This window comes from Salvelinus namaycush, chromosome 3, assembly GCF_016432855.1.
Source record: "Salvelinus namaycush isolate Seneca chromosome 3, SaNama_1.0, whole genome shotgun sequence".
Lineage (NCBI taxonomy): Eukaryota > Metazoa > Chordata > Actinopteri > Salmoniformes > Salmonidae > Salvelinus > Salvelinus namaycush.
This window is the reverse complement of record NC_052309.1, coordinates 45,750,982-45,756,981: the sequence shown is the minus strand read 5'-3', so window position 1 is coordinate 45,756,981 and position 6,000 is coordinate 45,750,982.

Here is a 6,000-nt window from a genome sequence, read left to right as displayed (position 1 = left end):
CACGGCCCTCCATCGCCATCGCTCATTACATTGCATTATTTGGCAGTTGCTAGTAGCATCATGCTAACGAATTTGCGTGGGGAGGTGGCATAGAACTGCATTAAGTGAATGGCATTAGATGCATGTATGTCAGCTTCCTCAGGAAAGTAACCTGCACGGAGGAGGGTTTATTTCAGTTTATTTATTTAAATGTGACATTTAGCCTTTTGTGTTAATGTTATTATGCTTTTTATAGGGGACTATTCTAACCCTGCAAAGTTTCACCTAGCCTTATCATTTGCAGACCATGGTGTATAACTTCAGGCTGTCCTAGAATGGACAACGTAACAGATACAAACAGCAGGTATTATTAAAGAATCCAAACGAGAGTGGCGGAGGGCAGCTAGTGGTAGACTGAGACTTCACCTCAGGGAACGGATTGCCTTGAGACGACTCATTGGGAAGATCTCAATAACATACTCCTCACGTCCTTCTCTTCATCTCCTTCTCAAAGCCCATTGGAGGGGAAGGTCATAGAGGCGGGACCTCTGGCTCTCTGACCTCTGACCTCTATGCAATTGAGATCTTCACAATATCTTGTTCTCAAACTGCTAAAACTCTACCACTGTGCTGGGACAGGCCACCTAGCAATTGTATGAAGTTGGCTTTAGCTAGCCTAGATATGTCCCCAATCTCCCAACATAACTAGCTACCAAGAATCAATCAAGTTAGAGTAGCTAGCTGGCATTCCTGCAGGCAAGATTGGTAGACTTTAGAAAATACAGTACAGAAAATAATACAGTACTGAATAAGACTCACATTCCTTTCAATATTTTACCCAGATTTTAGCAGAGACACGGAGAAACATATTTCGTTTATTTCAAAAAATAACCACCTGTCAGAAGGATACAGACCGCTCAAGAGATATGCTTAGATATGCAGAAAAATAAACATATTTTTTTACATTGAATTAAGCATAATGATTGTGGCTCTACACTGCAGGAAAAATCTGTTTCGGGTGTTTAAAAAATGTTAAATGCTTACTTACTGACGGGGGGGGGGGGGGGTGGGGGGCTAGCCTTTGTGACCCTTCAAATTTGTGGGGTGCATGACGCCCCTGAGAGGGACAGACAAGAGAATTGAATTTGCTCGCCGGGGGCAGGCATAACAGCACTCTTGGCTTGTGCTCCTCGTTCATTTAGCACACTTCACTTCTATTTTTCATTAACAACATCTGCTTTTTTTGCATTTAGGAGAACTACACAGCACAGGATGCATGATCTGTGGCTTGGTGCTTTGGAACCAATATTCCCCTTTCTCATATTGGTCTTTGACATGACACGAACCATTGCCAACTATGTTGACTATGGACGTTTATCATTGTAATTGTCTGATTTTAACCCTTTCACACGTACCATCACACGGGTGTGATCGTTCTACAGTGGTCCCTGAAGCGTACGATCACACCCGTGTGATTAGAACACTCATTTAGAACGCTCGTTTAGAACGGCCAGTTTCGAATGACGCAACAATCAGCGTTTGAGTTGGCCACACTTTTTTCAGAAACTATTTACACAAACACAGTCCTTACAAAGTTATGTCCAGAATGTGAGCAGTTTATTTTTGGATTCAATGTTCAGATATTCACAGAAGAATATATAGCATAACACAATCATCCTAACCGGAAAAATGTAGGCTACATTTGTCCTAGCGCTAACTGAGGAAAGATTGACCCAACACACGCAGTCATATTTTCTAACTCTCGGCTGACAAACTACAATATGAATTAGCTAATAGCAATTACTATGTATAATTAATCACATCACGGGTGAGCTCACCATTGATCGAAATAATTAGGTAAAGCACTTTTTAGAAATCGAAAGTAATCCGACGATTAGTTTCAGCGCGCACCCATGCATTTTTTCCTCACAGAAACCGAAGACAAGAGAAGACAAGATGAGTTTGGTCTGTTTATAGTATGCATGTTGAAGGGGTGTGTCATCTACCGTCGTTCGTTCACATCCCACCATTCATTTCCGGAAGTCCTCAAAAAATGAGTGAACTCTTACTCACCTCATTTTGTTATAACATCTTTGGTCAAACAGACGATTACGTGAACCCAGAATGCATTGAATGTCAACAAACATGGCTACACAGCTGGAATTAGCTTAGCTCATCATAATCAGTACAACCTTCAAAAAAGTATTTTACACACATAATATGTGCCCATTACAATCTGTGCAAGAATCGGAATGCATGATTTGTCACCTAGATTTGAAAACGTGAATAAAACCGTAAATACACAAATAATTGCCACACAAAACATTTTCTGATAGTGATTTATTGATACAAGTGGCGCGTGCCGGCAGTCAACCACGTACCCTCTCACTGTAAACCATTCAGTGTTGTTGTTTATGTATGTAACTAGTGAGCTAAGCTGAAGCATTAGCAATGTCTTTCAAAAGGAGACAACAAACAAATGTGGAAATTCTGGAGATTTTTTTAAAATTCTGACAATGAGTCAGAGTATGAAAGTCAGGAATCAGATTCTGACTGAGTGAGGAGCTGCCCCCCAACCTTGTAGCCATTGAGAACCCTGAATCTGAATTTCCCTTGTCCACTGACGAAGTCCCAGGTCCCTTTGAAGATGCTGGTGGTGATGGAGGCATACCAACAGTGGATGAAGTACAGGAGTTCTGTGGTAGCTGGAAGGCCACCAGTCATTTCACCCCTCCTGGCCCTGCTGTTTGCTTTGGCGAGTCCCAGTCTGGAGTGCAATGCCCCTTGCCATTTCCAACTGAGGCAGAGTGCTTCAAGTTGTTTCTGACAGAGGAGCTGGTGGGAGACATAGTAGAGACCAATCGCTATGCCTTGGAGCTACAAGATAAGAGAGAGCCAGGAGTGGGGGACAACCACAATTAGTGAAATGTATACATTCCTGGTGACAGTAAAGACTGCTTTCTAGTTCTGCTGCTATGACTGCATTTCATCAACGCTACTACCATCCTAAATGACCCGTTTTACAAAATAAGAAATGTTAACAGCTGGCAGTAAAGTGGCATGACAAACGAGACGTCCATGTCCTCTCCACTGTCCATACAGCAACCATGTCGGCCACAGGGAAGGTGGACCACCTGACGGGAGAGAGAAACAAACGTCCATGTCCTCTCCACTGTCCATACAGCAACCATGTCGGCCACAGGGAAGGTGGACCACCTGACGGGAGAGAGAAACAAACCAGACAGAGAACCATCAAACCAGACTGCGTGCTTGACTATTACCTCAAAATGGGGGCAGTGGATAAGGCTGACATGATAAACAGCTTTGTGGAATGCACTCAGAAAACGACCAAGTGGTAAACGATATTTTTCCAGGGTAGCGTCAAAATACAACATGCCAATACTTCTGACGCATTTAGCATTGTTTTACAGAACTAATAGAATAATGTAACTAGCTACATAAGCACGATTGAATATAACACCATAAAAGGTGAGTAACATGAGTAACGTTACCTAGCGTGTCCGCGGTTATAAGGAATATACACAAATATATTATGCTCCATTCACAGTGAGCTACAGTAGAAACGGTATAACACGACACAATAACGTAATTAGGCACTTACTTTGATAGAAACGCAGTCTTGATTTGAAGATGGGTCTCTGTAGTGACGCTTCTAGCACCTAGACGCTGTGCCACTTGGGAGTCATAAGGCCAGGGTAGCTTCGAAATACAACACATGCTAATACTTCCCTGACGCAATTAGCATTGTTTTCCAGAGCTAATAGGAGAATGTAGCTAGATACCTAAGCATTGAGTATAACACCATAAATGTTATGAAATGAGTAACGCTACATCGCGTGTCCGCGGTTATAAGGAATATACACAAAAACATGACGTTACAGTAGAAACGACATAACACGACATGCAGAAACTATTATAACGTATTAAGGCACTTTGATAGAAACGCACACATTTCCAAAGGTATTATTGGTAACGAAAACAACTTTGATTTCGATGCAGGCGACAGGTGGAAAATATGAACACGTGTATGCAGGACGGCAGATGAGTAAATGTCCTGCACAAACAATTGAGAAGTGTTTGGGGAATTTTGTCCGGGTCAGAAATGTCAAAAAAATTAATTGGTCCGCAAAAGTAAAAATGACTACTTTTATGTGAATGAATGAGGCGGAACACACCTAATTTCAAACTGTTATTAGAAAATAAAAAACTTGTTTGAAAATAATTTAAAATTGACAAATAAAACAGGCTGCGTGCTTTGGTTTGAGGGCAGCGCAGATTAAATGTACTGTTACATAACAATCACATTCTTGAATGGAGAGAACGTTCTAACATCACGTGCATAAAAAAACTCACGCTGGGGCGACCGTTAGAAATATTTGGAACTCACGCATGAAAGGGTTAACTTAAGTAGCAAACATGTTCATGAAATAATAATATTTGAATTGATCTGAGGGTTATAACATGTTTATTACAGTGTTATACGTGCTTTACAACATAGGGTCCAAGTTGGAGGACACCAGCACTGCTATAACAAATGACCCAATGTCTTACACTAAATACAATTACGTCTTGCATAACTTACATAACTTAATTGAAATTATTGTAATTGTGTAAAATTAGCTTTTAGCTTCCCCAAGATGGGTCTAAGCCTCCATTCCAAATGGCACCCTATTCCCTTCATAGTGCACTACCTTTGACCACAGCCTTGTGAACCCTGGTCAAAATAAGATCACCATATACAATTTGGAACAGAGACTATGGTCAGTGACTACAGGCAAACTGAAAAATCCTAGAAAGTTAGCCCATTCTCAATACTCCAGAGACTGGGAAGCTAAGGGGCTAAAAGATGGTGATGTCTGTGGATGAGCTGTTGAGCTGTGTCTTATCTGCCCTCAGCTGTCAAGTGGGAGGACTCATGTCTCCGGGTGTAAGGGACTGAGAGAGCTGCAGTCCCCTCAAGGTTGCACTGTCCAAACCGTGCGGTGGCTATAAATCCTATCCAGCACCTCTACTCAAAAAGCCTGGCTGTTGAGGATGAGCAGGTGGTTGTGTTGAATGCATGGCTATTACATAGGCTGGATTCATGTCACTATTCCTGCACAGTGGTGCTCCCTGTCTCAGCACAAGTCAATGGAGGAGCTCTCAACAGATGTATATGTACAAGGGCAGAGGGGACAGGGAGGAGGCTCCAGACTGCAGATAAGAGTATAAGGGTACATTTTAAGTCAGAAGTTTACATACACCTTAGCCAAATACATTTAAACTCAGTTTTTCACAATTCCTGACATTTAATCCAAGTAAAAATCCTAGTAAGAATGTGAAATGTCAGAATAAGATTAGAGAAAATGATTTATTTCAGCTTTCACCACATTCACAGTGGGTCAGATGTTTACATACACTCAATTAGTATTTGGTAGCATTGCCTTTAAATTGTTTAAATTGGGTTTTGGGTAGCCTTCCACAAGCTTCCCACAATAAGTTGGGTGGATTTTGTCGCATTCCTCCTGACAGAGCAGGTGTAACTGAGTCAGGTTTGAAGGCCTCCATGCTCGTACACACTTTTTCAGTTCTGCCCACACATTTTCGATAGGATTGAGGTCAGGGCTTTGTGATGGCCACTCCAATACCTTGACTTTGTTGTCTTTAAGCCACTTTGCCACAACTTTGGAAGTCTGCTTGGGGTCATTGTCCATTTGGAAGACCCATTTGCGACCAAGCTTTAACTTCCTGACTGATGTCTTGAGATGTTGCTTCAATATATACACATAATTTTCCATCCTCATGATGCCATCTATTTTGTGAAGTGCACCAGTTCCTCCTGCAGCAAAGCACCCCCACAACATGATGCTGCCACCCCTGTGCTTCATGGTTGGGATGGTGTTCTTCTGCTTGCAAGCCTCCCCCTTTTTCCTCCAACCATAACGATGGTCATCATCAGTTCTATTTTTGTTTCATCAGACCAGAGGACATTCCACCAAAAAGTACGGTCTTTGTCCCCAT